We start from the raw sequence: 23,323 nt of genomic DNA on the forward strand, positions 1-23,323 counted from the left end.
TCCTAGTGGTATTCCCGAGCGTGACTCTGGGTTAATTTTCGCTGCCAGGAGCGGTAACCCCAAGTCACGCTTGGGGTAACATTGAAAAGTTGTCAGCGGAGTCCCCTTTCCTTCTCCGCTGTGATCGCAGGCGAGAGCGCCGGCCGGCATCTGACTTCCTGGTTCCGTTTACTGTGAGCACCTGTGGCGCATGGGAACGGAACTGGGCGGGAAATTCAAAATTATAAAGTGACACACACACATAAAAGAGGTAATACATTGTAATCTGAGAGGATTGCACTGTATCACCTCAGATCTGACAGTTGATCACTGTAAAGTTTGTGTTTCAAACTTTAGTAAGTACAGTCATGTGAAAAAATTAGGACACCCTTTGAAAGCATGTGGTTTTTTGTAACATTTTTAATAAATGGTTATTTCATCTCCGTTTCAACAATACAGAGAGATTAAAGTAATCCGACTAAACAAAGAAAACTGAAGAAAAGTCTTTTCAAGATCTTCTGTAAATGTCATTCTACAAAAATGCCTATTCTAACTGAGGAAAAAGATAGGACACCCTTGCCCCTAATAGCGAGTGTTACCTCCTTTGGCTGAAATAACTGCAGTGAGACGGTTCTTGTAGCCATCTACCAGTCTTCGACATCGGTCTGAGGAAATTTTACCCCACTCCTCAATGCAGAACTTTTTCAGCTGTGAGATGTTTGAGGGGTTTCTTGCACGTACAGCCCTTTTCAAGTCACCCCACAGCATCTCAATGGGATTCAAATCTGGACTTTGACTTGGCCATTCCAGGACTCTCCATTTCTTCTTTTTCAGCCAATCTTTGGTTGATTTACTAGTATGTTTTAGGTCATTGTCATGTTGCATGGTCCAGTTCCGCTTCAGCTTTAATTTTCTAACTGATGGTCTCACATGTTCTTCAAGCACCTTCTGATACACAGTAGAATTCATCGTGGATTCTATGATGGTGAGCTGACCAGGTCCTGCTGCAGCAAAGCAGCCCCAAACCATGACACTTCCACCTCCATGCTTCACAGTTGGTATGAGGTTCTTTTCTTGGAATGCTGTGTTTGGTTTACGCCAAACATGTCCTCTGCTGTTGTGTCCAAATAATTCAATTTTGGACTCATCTGTCCAAAGAACATTATTCCAGAAGTCCTGGTCTTTGTCAACTTTATCGCTGGCAAATGTCAGTCTGGCCTCGATGTTTCTCTTGGAAAGCAAAGGTTTCCTCCTTGCACACCTCCCATGCAAGTTAAACTTGTACAGTCTCTTTCTGATTGTAGAGGCATGTACTTCTACATCAACAGTAGCCAGAGCCTGCTGTAGTTCTCGAGATGACACTTTAGGGTTTTTGGATACCTCTTTTAGCATCTTGCGGTCTGCTCTTGGGGTGAACTTGCTGGGGCGACCAGTCCTGGGCATGTTGGCAGTTGTTTTGAAAGCCCTCCACTTGTAGACTATCTTCCGGACAGTGGAATGGCTGATTTCAAAATCTTTTGAGATCTTTTTAAATCCCTTCCCAGACTCATAGGCTGCTACAATCTTTTTTCTGAAGTCCTCTGACAGCTCTTTTGCTCTCACCATGGTGCTCACTCTCACTTCAACAGTCAGGAGCACACCAAACTAAATGTCTGAGGTTTAAATAGGGCAAGCCTCATTCAACATGCAGAGTAACGATCTACTAATTATGTGCACCTGGTGTGATATACCTGTGTGAGATCTGAGCCAATTTAAGAGGGAATACATGTGAGGGTGTCCTATCTTTTTCCTCAGTTAGAATAGGCATTTTTGTAGAATGACATTTACAGAAGATCTTGAAAAGACTTTTCTTCAGTTTTCTTTGTTTAGTTGGATTACTTTAATCTCTCTGTATTGTTGAAACGGAGATGAAATAACCATTTATTAAAAATGTTACAAAAAACCACATGCTTTCAAAGGGTGTCCTAATTTTTTCACATGACTGTAAGTAGTTTAGTAGGTAATTACTAAGAATTGCAGGCCTACAATACATAACACCAAATTTCCATGCAAAAAATTGTACCATTTTTGGTACAAAATTCCTGACATAATCATACCGCCAGAGAGGTGTCACGGCTGTATGTGGGCAACAATAGTAATACACAGTACAGAGCTACTGACTGGACCCAGAACTAGGGAGGATAACGGGTGACCCCTGTCCGACCCTCAACGCTCTCCCTATTCTGCTAAAGCACATGCCCGGATCCAAATGGCGGAAAGAGGCATGCCCACGTGCCTAAGACTAATGACCACTGTAACCCCTACAATAGTGGAAGGGGCACGGCCACCAGTGCCCTACTCAGTATATGGAGGGAACCGTGGCCACCTCAGATCCAGTCAGAAAATAAACAGGAACACAACAATGTCTGCACACTTAGCTGACGGTGTTGCAGCCGCAGAGAAGATGGATCCAAGGACAGGCTGGCAATATCCGGAGTGCTAGCTGCAGCAGAACACAGGTCCAGTGAACTGATAGCTACAAGTGAAGAAACTAAAGCCAGAGCTACAACTGAAGTGAGAACTATAATCCACATCCTATCATAGGAGGAGGGGTGATATAAAGAGAGGAAAATCAAACACATGAAGGACAGCTGTGGTGAAAGAAACCAAAAGTAAACAGAGTAGTGAGAACTCCTCCCAGCTCTAGTAGTGACATCATCACAGGGGTGGAGAAACAGAGCTGTGAGAACGTCCCAAAGCTCTGGTAGTGACAGTACCCCCCCCTCTACGGGTGGACTCCGGACACCCAGGACCCACCTTCTCAGGATGAGCCCTATGAAATGCCCTGATGAGGCGAGTGGCTTTAATGTCCGACACCGGAACCCACATCCTCTCCTCAGGACCATACCCCTTCCAATGAACGAGGTACTGAAGAAAACCGCGGACCATGCGAGAGTCCACAATTCTGGAAACCTCAAACTCCAGATTGCCATCAACCAAAATCGGAGGAGGAGGCAAAGAGGAGGGTACCGTGGGCTGGACATATGGTTTTAAGAGAGATCTGTGAAATACATTATGTATCTTCCAAACCCGTGGAAGATCAAGACGGAAGGCAACAGGATTGATGACTGACAAGATTTTATAAGGCCCAATAAACTTGGGACCCAATTTCCAGGAGGGAACCTTTAACTTAATGTTTCTAGTAGACAACCACACCAGATCACCCACATTCAGGTCCGGACCAGGCACACGTCTCTTATCAGCCACACGCTTATACCTCTCACTCATCTTTTTAAGATTACCCTGAATCTTTTGCCAAATGGTAGACAAAGACGAGGAAAATCTCTCCTCCTCAGGTAAACCAGAAAGAGCCCCTCCCGAGAATGTCCCAAACTGTGGATGGAACCCATATGCACCAAAGAATGGTGACTTATCAGAAGATTCCTGACGACGGTTGTTCAGAGCAAACTCAGCAAGAGGGAGAAATGAACACCAATCCTCCTGGTTCTCTGAAACAAAACAGCGCAAATATGTCTCCAGATTCTGATTGAGGCGCTCAGTCTGACCATTCGACTGCGGATGAAAAGCAGAAGAGAAGGACAGCCGAACCCCCAGGCGAGAACAGAAAGCCTTCCAGAACCTGGACACAAACTGCGTGCCTCTATCGGAAACAATATCAGAGGGAATGCCGTGCAATTTAACAATATGGTCGACAAAAGCTTGCGCCAACGTTTTAGCATTAGGTAAACCAGGGAAAGGTACGAAATGAGCCATCTTGCTAAAACGGTCCACCACCACCAGGATCACCGACTTCCCCGAGGAACGAGGAAGATCCGTGATAAAGTCCATGGACAGGTGTGTCCAAGGACGGGAAGGAATGGGTAACGGGAGAAGGGAACCTGAAGGCCGTGAACGAGGGACCTTAGCGCGAGCGCACGTCTCACAAGCAGCCACAAAACCCTCCACCGACTTACGAAGAGCCGGCCACCAAAATCTCCGAGCAATGAGATCCACCGTGGCTCTACTCCCGGGGTGACCAGCAAGAACCGTATCATGATGCTCCTTAAAGAGTTTGTGACGTAGCTCAGGAGGCACGAACAACTTCCCAGAAGGACAACGGGCAGGTGTCTCAGTCTGGGCAGCCTGGACCTCGGCCTCCAAATCGGAATATAGAGCAGAAACAACTACCCCCTCCGCCAAAATGGGACCCGGGTCCTCAGAGTTTCCTCCTCCCGGAAAACAGCGAGAGAGAGCATCAGCCTTCACATTTTTTATCCCAGGTCGGAATGTAACAACAAAATTGAATCTGGAGAAGAACAGAGACCATCTGGCCTGTCTCGGATTCATACGCCTGGCCGACTCCAAGTATGCCAGATTCTTATGGTCGGTAAAAACGGTGATAGGGTGCCTGGCCCCCTCCAACCAATGGCGCCATTCCTCGAAAGCCAACTTGATGGCCAACAACTCCCTATCGCCCACATCATAGTTTCTCTCTGCCGGGGAGAGTTTTTTAGAGAAAAAGGCACAGGGTCGCCACTTGGCAGGGGAAGGGCCCTGGGACAAAACCGCACCCACACCCACCTCGGAAGCATCCACCTCAACAATAAAAGGTAAGGAAACATCGGGATGCACCAAGACGGGAGCAGACGCAAAATTCTCTTTAATCTTAGAAAAGGCTGCAAGCGCCTCCTCCGACCAAGAGGAAAAATCCGCCCCCTTTTTTGTCATGTCAGTGAGGGGTTTGACAACAGAGGAATAATTCAAAATGAACTTTCTGTAATAGTTCGCAAAACCCAGAAAGCGCATCAATGCCTTCTGATTCTCAGGAAGCTCCCACTCAAGTACAGCACGGACCTTCTCGGGATCCATGCGAAAACCAGAAGCAGAGAGGAGAAAACCCAGAAATTGAATCTCCGATACCATAAAAAGACATTTCTCCAGCTTGGCGTACAATTTATTTTCCCGCAGAATCTGCAGAACCTGAAAAAGATGATCCTGATGGGTCTGAACATCAGGGGAAAAAATCAAAATATCATCAAGATACACCAATACAAATTTCCCCATTAAATGATAGAAAATACTATTAACAAAATGCTGAAAGACGGCCGGAGCATTCATCAGGCCGAAAGGCATAACGAGATTCTCGAAATGCCCGTCAGGGGTATTAAAGGCCGTTTTCCATTCATCCCCCTCTCTGACCCTGACCAGGTTGTACGCGCCTCTCAAATCCAATTTGGAAAACACCTTGGCCCCAACAATTTGATTGAAGAGGTCCGGGATCAGAGGAAGGGGATAGGGATCGCGAATCGTGATACGGTTCAGCTCCCTAAAATCTAGGCAAGGTCTCAGAGAGCCATCTTTCTTTTTAACAAAAAAAAAACCCGCGGCCACAGGTGACTTTGAGGGACGAATATGCCCCTTTTCGAGACTCTCGGAGATGTAAGTTCGCATAGCGATTCTTTCCGGTTGTGAGAGATTGTAGAGGCGTGCTTTTGGCAGCTTGGCGCCGGGAATGAGGTTAATGGGACAGTCAAACTCCCGGTGAGGAGGTAGCTCCTGAACACCGCTCTCGGAAAACACGTCCGAGAAATCAGAGAGAAATGATGGCACCGTTTTAGTAGACACCTCTGCAAAAGTCGCTGTGAGACAATTCTCTCTACAAAAGTCACTCCACTCATTTATTTGCCTTCCTTGCCAATCAATAGTGGGGTTATGTCTAGTGAGCCAGGGTAACCCCAAAACTAGAGGAGACGGCAATCCGTTAAGGACAAAACAAGATATATCCTCCACATGAGTGTCACCTACAGCTAGCCGGATATTGTGAACAATGCCTTTCAGAGATCTCTGTGAGAGTGGAGCAGAGTCAATAGCAAAAACAGGTATATCTTTATCTAATGTGCAAACCTGAAAACCATGCATGGCTACAAATTGAGTGTCAATAAGATTGACGGCCGCTCCACTATCGACAAAAATCTCACAAGAAATGACTTTGCTCTCTAGCGCCACCCTGGCAGACAGGAGAAAACGGGAACTGCAGGTCAGAGGAAAAGCATCAAATCCTACATCAACTTTGCCCAAAGTAGCAGATGAAGCAGAACTTGATGATTTACCTTTTGAGATTTTTCTCTTATTATCGCTCTTAGTACGGTTCAAGAATCTCCTAGATGGACAAACATTTGCCAAATGACCTATGCCCCCACAACAAAAACAGACCATACTCTGAGGACTAAATCCTCTTTTATCAGGGGCAAGTCGAGCTAGCTGCATGGGCTCCTCCTCAGAGGGGAGCGAGACAGGATGAGGCCCCTGCACACTGAATGAGTCCGCACCACTTCCCCTAGACTGACAATGGCTGGACAGAGAGGTCTCGTTTCTTTCTCTTAGACGCCTGTCAAGGCGTACCGCCAATGACATGGCAGACTCTAAGGACGTTGGTCTCTCATGGAAAGCAAACGCATCTTTTAATCTCTCCGAGAGACCATGACAGAACTGACTCCGGAGTGCAGCATCATTCCAACCCGAATCAGCTGCCCATCTCCGAAATTCAGAACAAAAAAGCTCCGCAGACCGTTTGTTCTGGCATAAAACACGTAGGTTAGATTCGGCCAGAGCAACACGATCCGGGTCATCATAAATCTGCCCCAGGGCCACAAAAAATCCCTCCACGGATCGAAGGGAGGGATCCCCTGATGGCAGCGAAAAAGCCCAAGTCTGAGCATTACCCCTGAGCAGGGAGATGACAATCCTCACCCTCTGCTCTTGATTACCAGAAGAGTGAGGACACAAGCAAAAATGGAGTTTGCATGACTCTCTGAAACGAACAAAATTCTCACTGCCCCCGGAGAACGTCTCCGGAAGTGAGACCTTTGGCTCGCAACAGACTCCATGAGCCGGAGCAGGGCCCAATGCTTGAAGCTGAGTCATAGATTGACGGAGATCCGCTACTTCCAAAGAAAGACCCTGCATGCGGTCAACCAGGCCAGAAAGCGGATCCATGTCAAAAAAGGACGGTTTTGGTGGATTATAATGTCACGGCTGTATGTGGGCAACAATAGTAATACACAGTACAGAGCTACTGACTGGACCCAGAACTAGGGAGGATAACGGGTGACCCCTGTCCGACCCTCAACGCTCTCCCTATTCTGCTAAAGCACATGCCCGGATCCAAATGGCGGAAAGAGGCATGCCCACGTGCCTAAGACTAATGACCACTGTAACCCCTACAATAGTGGAAGGGGCACGGCCACCAGTGCCCTACTCAGTATATGGAGGGAACCGTGGCCACCTCAGATCCAGTCAGAAAATAAACAGGAACACAACAATGTCTGCACACTTAGCTGACGGTGTTGCAGCCGCAGAGAAGATGGATCCAAGGACAGGCTGGCAATATCCGGAGTGCTAGCTGCAGCAGAACACAGGTCCAGTGAACTGATAGCTACAAGTGAAGAAACTAAAGCCAGAGCTACAACTGAAGTGAGAACTATAATCCACATCCTATCATAGGAGGAGGGGTGATATAAAGAGAGGAAAATCAAACACATGAAGGACAGCTGTGGTGAAAGAAACCAAAAGTAAACAGAGTAGTGAGAACTCCTCCCAGCTCTAGTAGTGACATCATCACAGGGGTGGAGAAACAGAGCTGTGAGAACGTCCCAAAGCTCTGGTAGTGACAAGAGGTTAAAGAGAACATGTTCAATGTTGGGTAAATAATGTTACAGCATTGATCGTAAATATAGTTCAGTGCAAAAAAAAAATGTAATGCATAAGAGTTGATCACACATAATATTACATAAACTTTCATGGCATATTCTATTGAGATATCATAAATGTTATTGTGTAAAGAATCCCTTTAAATTAAAGTAAAAACTAAAAAATATAAAGTAGTTAATATATTAAAGGGGTTGTCTCATCTCACTGTTACTAAGGCGAGATGAGACACAGTCCTGATCACCAGCCAATCGGTAAACTGCAGAGTGCTCCACTGAAGGGCATGAGAGCTACAGAAACAGTGTAGTACAGGAAGCTATGCTGTTTCTGATCGAGAGAGCTTCCATAGCTCCCATGCACTGCTCCACTGTTTCCCAGCCGGCTGGTGGTTGGGACTGTGTCAGCAGTAGCAGCGAGGCAAGACAACCCCTTTAAAGAGAACTATTATGTCATAGTTCAGGAGGTCCTGAGCAGATTGATTATATAGTTTTGTGGAAAAAGATTCATATTAACTGGTAATGTATTAATTGAATTTCCTGTTCTGTGCTTAGGAGTCCAGTGGGTGGTCCTACTTAAAGGGGTTGTCCCACTTCATTAAATAGGGTTACATTAAATCATTGCCCCCCACTGAACATTTCTTATAATACATGTAATTAAAAAAAACATACTATTCAGCCTAAAAATGCTCCTTTCACTCCCCTTTGTTTGTGTTGGTATCCCATGGATACGGCCACATCTCTCCGGCCGCATCCATGCCGCACCTGCGCACTGGTATCTATTGCGATCCTGCAGCCGGCCTCTCACTCACACTGTGAGCGCGCACGTCGCATAGTTTTGCGCATGCGCGGGCGCCCGATCATAGCAGTGTATTACTGTTTTCTGGCAGCAGGAGGGAGCGCACGGCGTCATAGCAACCGAGGACGCCGTGCGCTCCCTCCTGCCGCCGGAATACAGTGATACTCTCTTATAGATCATAGCAGTGTAACCCCTCCACTGCTGCCGGACGCTGGCGCCGCCTCTTTCTGACAGCCTACGGGTCATGCCCAGGCCGGGGTCACCTGGGGTTGTCCTAGAAGAAGGGACCGGCTGCTGCCCTCTTGGTTCTGTCATTTATACGGTCACCTATATCTGCAGGGTGTCAGTTCAGCCTGCAGATTTCTAGAACGTATGGCAAATACGCTGCAAAATCCACATATAAGGGCCCATTCACACTGTGTCATGCCAATGGAACTCTGCACGAAAATTCTGGCGGCAGCTGGGTGGTGGGGGACACCACTGCTGTGTGACATGTCTGTGGGACCACGGATCTGTGTCTCCGTGCCCCAATAGAACACGTCCCCTCAATGGCTGCATCTTGTGGATCCTGGACCCAGTGAAGTCAAATTTCCCTGTAGAGTCCATGGCCAGTACCCCCTGCATCCACAGATGCCCCCCCATAAGTGCCATCCACAGATGCCCCCCCATAAGTGCCATCCACAGATGCCCCCCCCATAAGTGCCATCCACAGATGCCCCCCCATAAGTGCCATCCACAGATGCCCCCCCCATAAGTGCCATCCACAGATGCCCCCCCCATAAGTGCCATCCACAGATGCCATATCAGATATTATCACTGACTTATTACCCAGCTTTCCCGGTATCAGATATTATCACTGACTTATTACCCAGCTTATTGTACACCGGGAAAGCTGGGTAATAAGTCAGTGATAATATCTGATACCGGGAAAGCTGGGTAATAAGTCTGTAATAATATTGTACACCGGGAAAGCTGGGTAATAGGTCAGTGATAATATCAGACACCGGGAAAGCTGGGTAATAAGTCAGTGATAATATCAGACACCGGGAAAGCTGGGTAATAAGTCTGTAATAATATTGTACACCGGGAAAGCTGGGTAATAAGTCAGTGATAATATCTGATACCTGGAAAGCTGGGTAATAAGTCAGTGATAATATCTGATACCGGGAAAGCTGGGTAATAAGTCTGTAATAATATTGTACACCGGGAAAGCTGGGTAATAAGTCAGTGATAATATCTGATACCTGGAAAGCTGGGTAATAAGTCAGTGATAATATCTGATACCGGGAAAGCTGGGTAATAAGTCTGTAATAATATTGTACACCGGGAAAGCTGGGTAATAAGTCTGTAATAATATTGTACACCGGGAAAGCTGGGTAATAAGTCTGTAATAATATTGTACACCGGGAAAGCTGGGTAATAGGTCAGTGATAATATCAGACACCGGGAAAGCTGGGTAATAAGTCAGTGATAATATCTGATACCGGGAAAGCTGGGTAATAAGTCAGTGATAATATTGTACACCGGGAAAGCTGGGTAATAAGTCTGTAATAATATTGTACACCGGGAAAGTTGGGTAATAAGTCAGTGATAATATCTGATACCTGGAAAGCTGGGTAATAAGTCAGTGATAATATCTGATACCGGGAAAGCTGGGTAATAAGTCTGTAATAATATTGTACACCGGGAAAGCTGGGTAATAGGTCAGTGATAATATCAGACACCGGGAAAGCTGGGTAATAAGTCAGTGATAATATCTGATACCGGGAAAGCTGGGTAATAAGTCAGTGATAATATTGTACACCGGGAAAGCTGGGTAATAAGTCTGTAATAATATTGTACACCGGGAAAGCTGGGTAATAAGTCAGTGATAATATCTGATACCTGGAAAGCTGGGTAATAAGTCAGTGATAATATCTGATACCGGGAAAGCTGGGTAATAAGTCTGTAATAATATTGTACACCGGGAAAGCTGGGTAATAAGTCTGTAATAATATTGTACACCGGGAAAGCTGGGTAATAGGTCAGTGATAATATCAGACACCGGGAAAGCTGGGTAATAAGTCAGTGATAATATCTGATACCGGGAAAGCTGGGTAATAAGTCAGTGATAATATTGTACACCGGGAAAGCTGGGTAATAAGTCTGTAATAATATTGTACACCGGGAAAGTTGGGTAATAAGTCAGTGATAATATCTGATACCTGGAAAGCTGGGTAATAAGTCAGTGATAATATCTGATACCGGGAAAGCTGGGTAATAAGTCTGTAATAATATTGTACACCGGGAAAGCTGGGTAATAGGTCAGTGATAATATCAGACACCGGGAAAGCTGGGTAATAAGTCAGTGATAATATCTGATACCGGGAAAGCTGGGTAATAAGTCTGTAATAATATTGTACACCGGGAAAGCTGGGTAATAAGTCCGTAATAATATTGTACATCGGGAAAGCTGGGTAATAGGTCAGTGATAATATCTGATACCTGGAAAGCTGGGTAATAAGTCAGTGATAATATCTGATACCGGGAAAGCTGGGTAATAAGTCTGTAATAATATTGTACACCGGGAAAGCTGGGTAATAATTAAGTGATAATATCTGATACCTGGAAAGCTGGGTAATAAGTCAGTGATAATATCTGATACCGAGAAAGCTGGGTAATAAGTCTGTAATAATATTGTACACCGGGAAAGCTGGGTAATAGGTCAGTGATAATATCAGACACCGGGAAAGCTGGGTAATAAGTCAGTGATAATATCTGATACCGGGAAAGCTGGGTAATAAGTCAGTGATAATATCTGATACCGGGAAAGCTGGGTAATAAGTCAGTGATAATATCTGATACCGGGAAAGCTGGATAATAAGTCAGTGATAATATCTGATACCGGGAAAGCTGGGTAATAAGTCTGTGATAATATCAGACATCGGGAAAGCTGGGTAATAAGTCAGTGATAATATCTATCTATATTTAGCACAGATCATATGGCTACTAGCTAACATGCATTTGGGCTGTAGTGATTTATTGTTTTTGCTGCACAGAATGGGTTTGTAACACAGGTTTTATGTGTAAAAGTGTATTAGAATGCAGGACAGCTACAAGTTACTACATTAGTTCACTAGCATTGGTCAGTGGTCACTGAGTGATTCCCCAGCAGGGGGATGGGCTTTACATACTCTGCAGGCTCCAGAAGGATGACTCATCCACATGAACGAGCACGCAAGGACTGAGCTCTCAGGGTGAGTCATGAGGAGGCGTGGCCGGCCTTCACTCAACTGCCTGAGCCAAACCAGGAAGTTATCAGGACATCTACTGCTGGTAAGATTGAAAAAGCAAAGTGGGACAACCCCTTTAATGGTTGACAGCCTTCCCTAAATAAGTGTGAATACAGAAATAACTGTCAGCCACTGATATATACAGTGCTACCCATAATTATTCATACCCCTGTCAAATTTTGACTTAAAGTTACTTTTATTTAACCAGCAAGTAATTTTTTGACGGGAAATGACATAGGTGTCTCCCAAAAGATAATAAGACGATGTACAAGAGGCATTATTGTGGATAAAAACATTTTTCATCTTTTATTTACATTTAAGCAAACTTGCTGGTTGAATAAAAGTAACTTTAAGTCAAAATTTGCCAGGGGTATGAATAATTATGGGCAGCACTGTGTGTATATATATATATATATATATATATACTCACCTAAAGAATTATTAGGAACACCTGTTCTATTTCTCATTAATGCAATTATCTAGTCAACCAATCACTTGGCAGTTGCTTCAATGCATTTAGGGGGGTGGTCCTGGTCAAGACAATCTCCTGAACTCCAAACTGAATGTCAGAATGGGAAAGAAAGGTGATTTAAGCAATTTTGAGCGCGGCATGGTTGTTGGTGCCAGACGGGCCTGTCTGAGTATTTCACAATCTGCTCAGTTACTGGGATTTTCACTCACAACCATTTCTAGGGTTTACAAAGAATGGTGTGAAAAGGGAAAAACATCCAGTATGCGGCAGTCCTGTGGGCAAAAATGCCTTGTGGATGCTAGAGGTCAGAGGAGAATGGGCCGACTGATTCAAGCTGATAGAAGAGCAACGTTGACTGAAATAACCACTCGTTACAACCAAGGTATGCAGCAAAGCATTTGTGAAGCCACAACACGCACAACCTTGAGGCGGATGGGCTACAACAGCAGAAGACCCCACCGGGTACCACTCATCTCCACTACAAATAGGAAAAAGAGGCTACAATTTGCACAAGCTCACCAAAATTGGACTGTTGAAGACTGGAAAAATGTTGCCTGGTCTGATGAGTCTCGATTTCTGTTGAGACATTCAAATGGTAGAGTCCGAATTTGGCGTAAACAGAATGAGAACATGTATCCATCATGCCTTGTTACCACTGTGCAGGCTGGTGGTGGTGGTGTAATGGTGTGGGGGATGTTTTCTGGGCACACTTTAGGCCCCTTAGTGCCAATTGGGCATCGTTTAAATGCCACGGGCTACCTGAGCATTGTTTCTGACCATGTCCATCCCTTCATGACCACCATGTACCCATCCTCTGATGGCTACTTCCAGCAGGATAATGCACCATGTCACAAAGCTCGAATCATTTCAAATTGGTTTCTTGAACATGACAATGAGTTCACTGTACTAAAATGGCCCGCACAGTCACCAGATCTCAACCCAATAGAGCATTTTTGGAATGTGGTGGAACGGGAGCTTCGTGCCCTGGATGTACATCCCTCAAATCTCCATCAACTGCAAGATGCTATCCTATCAATATGGGCCAACATTTCTAAAGAATGCTATCAGCACCTTGTTGAATCAATGCCACGTAGAATTAAGGCAGTTCTGAAGGCAAAAGGGGGGTCCAACACCGTATTAGTAGGGTGTTCCTAATAATTCTTTACGTGAGTGTGTATATATATATATATATATATATATATATATACATACACAGTATATATTATCCAAGTAGCACACCGGTCTTGGTGAAAAAAGTGGATCTTTTATTTCAGCCCAATGCTCAAGTGGGTGTATATAAACAGGTGGATATGTAAATTCAAATCAATACAATTAATCAAACAATAAACATGATTTTCCATAAAGGATATGCTGTGAATTCAAAAAACATGATTTTTACATCAAGTGCATCAAAAAGTATATTATTCATTATTGTATAATAGTCCATATATTCAAAAAGGACGTGATATATGATGAACAATGTCATAGTGAATGGCCCCCATTCCTAATAGTTAATAAAGTGCACTTGTGTTGATTAAAAATAGCTGTACATATAATACTTCATGATGCGCTCATCCATTTGATTCTAGATCATGTGTGCGATATATGGCGTTCCAACGGGTTCAGTACTCCTGCGTTAGAGTCAAATGTCGCGAGAACTCCACATATTCTCACGCATGCACAGGCGAGATGTGCCAGGAGCTCTGACCTTAGATATTATGGGTAGTGCTAGGTTACAACTGAAGACTGCACATGTCCAAGCGGACCCGGTTGAAAGAAAGGCTGAGTACATGTTATGAGGTCACGTCTGCACAGGCGAAGAGGCGGGGCATCTACAGGTGAGACAGACCATCCCCAGCAACAGCTGGGAATCCAGTCCCAAACCCGTCATGGATCTGGGACCGGCGGCAAAAACTGTCACTGGTCCCCGACCACTATACCCCACCAAGCCACCCGCGGTTATATGAAACCTATGGCACCCCAACAGTGGCCATCCGGGCGGTTAAGGTTCCATCACTGGGACCCACCATCTAGTATGTCCCATAGGGGGAAAAGGGATGGCACCGGCAAGTGTCCCCCATCCCCCACATGCAGACAAAAGCCACCAGGGGCGCTAGTGAAATTATAAAACGCAATGGATACCGGTCCGTTGATATGAGCGCAGTACATGATAACGTGGAAATAAAAAACAGTAACTATCAGTGCACATGGGGATCCATTGGGTGGCGTATTTATGAAGTTCAAAATTCTTTTTAATAGAATCTAAAAAAAGAAGAGAAAAAGGATATCAATTGGAGCACTGATCTTCCCCTATTACACAGTAGTAATGGTTAACACATCCGAGGTTGCGAGATCACGCAACTCTAAATTCAACATTCAGCCCCCTAGGTTTTAATGTTTGTAAATGATATATCCAATAGAGTTCACGCCTCTTGAGCATGGCTACTCTATCTCCTCCACGTCTAGGGATGGCGACATGATCAATTATTCTGAACGATAGGTCCTTCTCCGTGTGTCTAGCTTCGGTGAAATATTTAGACATTTTTTCACGGATCGTATACCTATGGTGATTAAAGAGGACCTTTCACCTTGAAAAACATTGTGAACCAAGTATGCTGCCATGGAGAGCAGCGCCCGGGGATCTCACTGCACTTACTATTATCCCTGGGCGCCGCTCCGTTCTCCCGTTATGCCCTCCGGTATCTTCACTCACTAAGTTATAGTAGGCGGTGTCTGCCCTTGTCCTGTGGGCGTCTCCCCCTCCTAGGCTGCAGCGCTGGCCAATCGCAGCGCACAGCTCACGCCTGGGAGGTTTTTTTCTCCCAGGCTGTGAGCTGTGCGCTGCGATTGGCCAGCGTTACAGCCTAGGAGAAGGAGACGCCCACAGGACAAGGGCAGACACCGCCTACTATAACTTAGTGAGTAAAGATATTGGAGGGCATAACGGGAGAACGGAGCGGCGCCCAGGGATAATAGTAAGTGCATTGAGATCCCCGAGCGCCGCTCTCCATGGCAGCATACTTAGTTCACAATGTTTTTCAAGGTGAAAGGTCCTCTTTAAGTCTAGTCTTTAAATCCCAGGTAGTCTCCCCTACATATAAAAGATGACAGGGACATTCAAGTAAATAAACCACATGCGTGGAATCACAGGTCAAGTGTTCTTTAATCTTATAAAAAACTAATGTTACAGGGTGTGTGAAAGTAAGGCCTCTTTGCATGAGGGGGAAATTGACGCAATTGTAACATGTGTAACAGTCTGTCTTAGTAGCACCAAAGTAACCGCGCAATGTGCATTTAGTTGTGCCTACATCCGCACGTACAAGTAGATCTTTGAGATTCTGTGTGCGGCGATAGGACAATAGAGAAGGATTGTTAAATTCAGGTAGATGTTTGAAGTTACTGCCCAATATTGGCCAGTGTTTCCTCAAAATATCACCTATTAGAGTACTTTTAGATGTATAATGAGAGATAAAGGGAATACGATTGGATTTAGGAAATGATGTCCCAGTGTTCCGTAGAAGGGATTCCCTTGAAAGGGTAAAGGTTTTTTGTACACAAGTGTCTACAAGTTTTTTAGGATATCCTCTCTTTCTAAATTTTGTCCCCATGTCTATCAGTCTGTCTTGTATCTCAGTTTCATTATCCACAATTCTTCTTACTTGTAAAAATTGACTTAGGGGCAAGGATTTCAGCAAGGGGTCCTGGATGGTTACTATCGTATCTAAGCAACTTATTTTTGTCAGTAGGCTTAACAAAGAGGTCAGTGTGTAGATGGCTATCAATCCTCCTAACCGTTACATCTAGGAATTGTAATTCAGTATCCGATGAGACTAATGATAATTTTACATCTGGATCTATTTGAATAAGGAATCCTTAAAGTCACATAATGTCGATAGTGTGTCAGTCAAGAGGAGGGAAATATCGTCTATGTAACGCCACCACACCAGGACATGCCTGAAGTGGTGGCTCACATAGACATACTACTCCTCCATGTGTGCCATAAAAATATTCGCATAATTTGGCGCCATGTTAGACCCCATAGCGGTCCCTCGTAATTGAACATAAAAACTGTCCTGGAACATAAAATAGTTACAGGTGAGTACAACCTCAAGTAGAGAAATCATACATTTTTTACATTTCGCGGTATAGGAGATGTTATTTAAACACCCCGCAACCGCGTCCATAACCCGATTATGGGAGATGGAGGTGTAGAGACTCACAACATCAAATGATGCTAATATAACTCTTTCAGGGAGATGGATATCCCTAATGATATTCAGAAAGTGAGTGGTATCCTGTAGAAAAGATTTTGCGGAACTTGCAAAAGCACTGAGCACCACTTGAGCACTGTTGTCATTGCTTGACAAAGGCTCCATTGAAGAGCTGAAACGTTGCATTGGGCAAGTGCTGCTATTTCCTTACTTTGGTTTGGTGTGTATATATATATACACTGTATATATATGTGTGTATATATATATATATATATATATATATATATATATATATAGTGACACAGTGAGAGGTTTTGTCTGGGAAAACAGGTATTTTCCTCCCAGCATGTGCTGCTGGGCTGATTTACAGCTAGGTGAGGTCAAATACTGGACCGGATTTTAAGTGCCAGTCCAGGTTTTGGCAGCACCTGGCTATCCTTAAATAGGCAGCTGGGGTCAGAAGCGAGGTCTCTGTGTTGGGATCTGGGAGTCTTGTATCTGGATAAAGCCTTGCTACCTGTTTGGCATAAAAACAGGTTAGTGCTGCTATGGTCAAGGACTCTGAGGCCGAATTGCCGCATGGTGTGAATTACCACCAACACCGCAAGGTGACTTTTTGCTTGTTTATAACTGCTTGTTTTGTCACTTGCCTAAAGTGTGAATAAAACACTGAACTGTTTGATCCAAAGAACTTGTTGTTGCCTCTATACTGCGTCCGCTAATCCTGTGTATCAGAGCGAAACCCCACAATTGGGGGAGGATGCGGGCAAAATCAGTGAGGCTGGCATGAACGCAGATTTTTTTTGTTTCTGCATTTTTCAGGCACGGTTGTATGTCGTACATCAAACCAGCTGTATTACAACCAGTGCCCCACGAAAGAATGGAGGCTGTTGTGAAGGCCCTCATGGAGGCTAATCTGCAGCAGTGAGAGACAAAACTGCAGCAACGGGAGGCTAATAAGCATCAGCAGGAGACTAACCAGCTGCTGCTAAAACACGTGAGGGCTTTGCAGACAGCAGGAGCAACCCCGAGCGCCCACGATGCCCGGAAAGCAGTCCGTGCTGCGATTCCTAAGATGACCCCCGCAGACGACATCGAAACCTACCTGGTGATGTATGAGAAAGTGGCCAACAGGGAAAAGCTACCTCGTGACCAGTGGTCTGAGGTAATCACCCCTTTCCTGGCATCCGATTCCCAGCGGGTGTATTTCGACTTGCCGGACGATCAAGTGGCTGACTACCAGAATGTCAAGGGTGAGATTCTGGCAAGACTGGGGGTGAATGTGTTAGTCCGGGCCCAGCGGGTGCATCAGTGGGGGTTCAACCCGGATGAGCCTGCAAGACCCCAGTATTATAACTTCACCTCTTGCAAAAATTGCTACAGCCTGATGTGCTGAGTCCTACTGCTATGCTGGATCGTATTTTAGCTGATATGTTCTGGAGGTCTTTGCCATACCCTCTCCAGCACTGGATCGGTCAGGTGTCTCCTGGCAATGCCATTGAGATGGTGGACCTGGTGGAACGCTATGAAGCTACCAGGAAACTAAAGGACAGTTCTGTCGGGAGGGGGTTGACAAACCCGGAAATCTCCACCCCAGTCCCGGAGATTTGAGCCAATAAAATCCACCCGGGATGTACCCACGGCAGACCTGGCTCCGATAGTTTGCTGGCGGTGTCAGTAGCCTGGCCATGTAAGGGCTAACTGTCCCCATCGGATTGAGCTCATGGACACTAACTATGGCTACCGTCAGTCGCTATATGCCAGGAGGCTGTGTGCAACAGGTACCCCAGAGTCTCTAGATCATTTGTGCCAGGTGGAAGTGTGAATAAAACACTGAACTGTTTGATCCAAAGAACTTGTTGTTGCCTCTATACTAAGTCCGCTAATCCTGTCTACCAGAGCGAAACCCCACAATTGATATATATATATATATATATATATATATATATATATATATATACACAGTACAGACCAAAAGTTTGGACACACCTTCTTATTCAAAGAGTTTTCTTTATTTTCATGACTATGAAGGCATCAAAACTATGAATTAACACATGTGGAATTATATACATAACAAACAAGTGTGAAACAACTGAAAATATGTCATATTCTAGGTTCTTCAAAGTAGCAACCTTTTGCTTTGATTACTGCTTTGCACACTCTTGGCATTCTCTTGATGAGCTTCAAGAGGTAGTCCCCTGAAATGGTCTTCCAAGTCTTGAAGGAGTTCCCAGAGATGCTTAGCACTTGTTGGCCCTTTTGCCTTCACTCTGCGGTCCAGCTCACCTCAAACCATCTCGATTGGGTTCAGGTCCGGTGACTGTGGAGGCCAGGTCATCTGGCGCAGCACCCCATCACTCTCCTTCATGGTCAAATAGCCCTTACTTTCAAAGTTTTCCCAATTTTTCGGCTGACTGACTGACCTTAATTTCTTAAAGTAATGATGGCCACTCGTTTTTCTTTACTTAGCTGCTTTTTTCTTGCCATAATACAAATTCTAACAGTCTATTCAGTAGGACTATCAACTGTGTATCCACCTGACTTCTCCTCAACGCCACTGATGGTCCCAACCCCATTTATAAGGCAAGAAATCCCACTTATTAAACCTGACAGGGCACACCTGTGAAGTGAAAACCATTTCAGGGGACTACCTCTCTAGCTCATCAAGAGAATGCCAAGAGTGTGCAAAGCACTAATCAAAGCAAAAGGTGGCTACTTTGAAGAACCTAGAATATGACATATTTTCAGTTGTTTCACACTTGTTTGTTATGTATATAATTCCACATGTGTTAATTCATAGTTTTGATGCCTTCAGTGTGAATGTACAATTTTCATAGTCATGAAAATAAAGAAAACTCTTTGAATGAGAAAGTATGTCCAAACTTTTGGTCTGTACTGTATATATATACTCATCCTGCTGTATTAGTTACTGGTAGCAGATTAGTCTACATGATCAATGGGACAGGTTCCCTTTGAATGGAATACAAAGTCATGGGACAATTGCAAGTGAAGAACAAAACAGAAACTCTTTTTCTTTTGAAACATCTTTTTATAGATTTTTTTTGTTTTTCAACATAGATTGCTTGTGAGAAAATGCAAATAAATCACATATGCAGTCCAAGAATATACTTTTGGAAAAGAAGAACAAAGGGTAAAAACAATTGTTGAGACATATTTCAGATTAAAGCAAATAAGTCTCAATAAATATAAAGCAAAACCTAAGGCTCAGGTACATCAGCTGAAGAAGAAGGTGCAAGAGTTTCAAGAGTGGGATAGACCTTCTCAATCATTTGTTCTTTGGTAGATTTGATAGAAAAAAAGCTCCAGCGTTCCACTGGTAATTTTGCTGCAGTGTGTTCAGATTGATGTTTTGGGAAAGAATATTTTCTCTACTCGATATTGCTGTTTTGTAGATTTTTTTTTTGTATTTTATGCATATTAATTAATCGCCTGTGGTTTATATTTTACAATGATTTTTTTTTCCGTGCCTATAGCGGTCTCCAGATTGCCTGTAACTCCCTTTTCTTTGTTTGTGGCAGGAGATTACCATGCCTCACTTGTTCCATTTAACAAATTGGTATTATTGGTGATTCAGCATCATTGTTTTTTCTATCTGCTGTTGTAATCTGTGGTATTTATGCTAATGTTCTCCACAGCCCAGAGGTACATGTTGCTCTTTCTCGTATAGTGCTGAACTTAACATTTAGTTTTTATATTTTCGGTATTTCACTTGTTTAGAATTTCTTTTATCTGTGCAATAGGATTATGTGCCTAATTATCAGCCACTGTTATACAGTGCGGTGTATTTTTTTATTTAGGTGGTTGTGACGAATACTGCACCTCGCTGCGGCCGGACATCAAATATGTCGAGCCAGCGAGATACGGTATAGTCACTGGCGTGAGGAGCAGGTAAGTTCAGCTTGGTACAGTGTTCACAGACTCCTCCTGTCCACACAGGCACAGAGAGGCAACAAGCTGAGGGAGCCTTTTCACTACCCCAGTGAAACAGCGCTTCCTCAGTCCGGGAACGCTGCCACCAGCTTCTCGTTTTATATACGCCCGGTCCGCTAACGGGATTATATAGGTTGAGAAACCAACCCGCAGTAGCGTATAACTAGGCCGAAACATGGACGTGGGGATTCTTGATCAAGATACCAGAACAGCACAAGATTAAATTATATATTTAATCGCCTTAAGGGCTCACTAGACATAACACAATATACACAGAAAATATATACTGTGGTCTTAGGTTACAAATACAGATGATAGGGTACAACCAGGGTTAAGCAGAACAAAGTCAGTTTACCAGGTATATGAGTCCTCTGGGTTCTGATGAGTTCTTAGCTGTAGTCACATGGGAGGCAGTGATGTCAGCAGTTTGCAGGTCCCTCTAAACACATGGCATGATGTGACCCCCCTTCACCGAAAAGACACACCCGCTTGCGGGCACAAGCCTTTTGATCTGTAGCCGGCCCCTCCCCTCCCGGCCTCAGGGAGGAGTCCACTCCCCCTTTTCTGGGGCTGGCAGCAAATGAGCCACAAAACCGATTAGGGCTCATGGCTCCAGACCAGAATTTTGCAGGGAGGTTGTTCTGGGACCAATGGATCAGCCTGGGTTCCGGCTACCAGTAGAGTCCAAGCATGTTACCGTTATTTGGTTTCTGTGGGGAGATATATATATCTCCCCTCCCTGGCATCCCACCACCAAACTATGACCACGGGCCTGTTCATCGTGACCACAGGTCAAATATGTATCTGCTTTATGTCTGTGATGGACTGCGATTCATAATTTCTTATGAATTGCCGGTTCCATAATGTCTGATAATGTACATTGAACTGGGGAATGGTTTAGACCCCCTGCAGGGAAGTTTTTCTGCAGGATCCATGCTATCTGAATGGAGGTGAGAAATTGTAAACAAAGGTGGCCTGCTAGAAGTTCTCTGCCATTTGGCTGGGCTTTGAAGCAGGGCCCCCCTGTGGAGTTCACTACCTCTGCTATCTGATAGATCTGATCAGATGGCTGGTGTGGGAACATGGCTGACATTAAATTATAATCCATATTCCTCACAGTGGTTCATGGGGTGATTTATTGTAGGACAGCAGGATCATCAGTTTAATCTTGTTTATGAAATCAAGGAATTTCCCAGCTGTCAAAGTTGGAAGAAAATAAGTACTTGGGTACAGGAGTGTAGCCATAGAGGTTGCAGTGACAGCCATCGCACCAAGTCCTAGTGTCTGAGAGAGCCCCAAGTTCCCTAGTACCATAAAATATGCCAGAATGGGAACACAATAGAGCGGTGCTGAAAAAGTCCAAATTCCAAAGAAGAGCGGATATATTGAAGGGGTTGTGTCACTTCAGCAAATGGCATTTATCATGTAGAGAAAGTTAATACAAGGCACTTACTAATGTATCATGATTGTCCATATTGCTTCCTTTGCTGGCTTGAATAATTTTTCCATCGCATTACACACTTTTTGTTTCCATGTTTACGGCCATCCTTCAAACTACCACTGGTGGCCGTGCTTGCACATTATACTAAAAAGCACCGGCCTTTCTGGTGACCAGAACCACAGCAGTGAGCGTAGGACAGCACTTTTTCCTATAGTGTGCAAGAATGGCCACCACTGCTGGATTGCAGGGTGGTTGTAACCTCTGGCCATTTGCTGGCCAATGCCATTTGCTGAAATGAGACAACCACTTTAAGAAGATGAAGTTTTATTATAGTATAGGAAAAATTAAAATAGATGAAAATAATAATACAAAATTTATCTTAATAATCCTGCTTTTCTTGGACTCTACACCTGCGTATTCACTCGGATACCTTGAGGATCCTGACTGCATCCTAGAAGAATGAGATGCTTTCTAAAAAAAGACAGCTCCTTACATGGTGGATGGGGGGCATTATTACATTTCTAGGGGCCGTTTCATCAACAAGCACATGAATTTTTGGAAGCCCAATTTAGATGAATGTGACATTCACAGAGATTTCTGCAACAAATCTGCCACATGTCAATATACTTTTATGATCCAAATACTTTTCTTTGTTTCTTATTTTTTCCCCCTAAGGGCTCATGCACATGACCATTGTTTGGGTCATGCGGAATGCACACAGCATCCGCAATTTGCAGACTCCAAAACACGGCACCGTCATGTGCATGAGCCCTAAGGTGAAGTTTACATGTATTTGTGGTGCAGAATTTGGACTGTAAAACTAGACAACTTTACAGAGTTTTGCTCACACTGTGTACATGCTGCAGAATTTTTAAAGGGGTTGGCCATTTCGGGTTACTGTTGTTCAATGTGTTTGAAAGATGACTATATGGCACTTAAATATATAGCCTTTGGCCTACTCCTATAATGTGGATTCCATGTTGAAATCTGCGACATGTTCTTTATCTTGCGGGATGATGTGCGGTTTGTGGAGGTGATTATTTTTTTTTTTCATTGAAGTTAATGTAGTTCTGAAATTCGCAAGATAGAATGGTTTACTTGTGGATTTCATTGTGGATCCACAATTAAATCCATGTCAAAACCTGCCCTTCTGCATCAAAATCCACATATCATTCCATTGCAGATTTATGTGAGGTTTTCATCTGCATAAAAATTTGTAATGTGAATTAGATCTCTTTGTGATTTATATTCTTTCATCTCAATTAATAAAAAAATAGCATCAATATAGCCTAGTAATACTAATTCAAGAGCATCTGTCAGCATGATCAACCATGTTAAACCAGTCATACTGCCTGATAGAGTTGATCATGCTGATCAAAATGATACCTTTATTCTGTTAGTATGTTAAACAGCTGCAGAGATATCTCAGTTTTTGTTTATATGCAAATGAGCAAATTTGAGCGCAAAGGAGCAGCCCAGAGCCCTTGGAGCACTACCATTGTAATGCCTCTGTGCT

General features: G+C 44.1%; 1 protein-coding gene and 1 long non-coding RNA gene across 2 annotated transcripts in view; both read left to right on the forward strand.

Moving 5' to 3' along the window:
- Positions 1-23,323, forward strand: part of SPAG16 (sperm associated antigen 16) — a 1,151,519-nt gene that overhangs the window by 816,046 nt on the left and 312,150 nt on the right. The window lies entirely within an intron of this gene.
- On the forward strand, positions 11,470-22,152 carry LOC121008326. The gene is made up of 3 exons (XR_005780558.1): positions 11,470-11,814; positions 15,931-15,942; positions 22,141-22,152. It is a non-coding gene; the product is annotated as an uncharacterized LOC121008326 (long non-coding RNA).

The sequence above is a fragment of the Bufo bufo genome, chromosome 7 (assembly GCF_905171765.1).
Source record: "Bufo bufo chromosome 7, aBufBuf1.1, whole genome shotgun sequence".
In the NCBI taxonomy this organism is placed as follows: domain Eukaryota; kingdom Metazoa; phylum Chordata; class Amphibia; order Anura; family Bufonidae; genus Bufo; species Bufo bufo.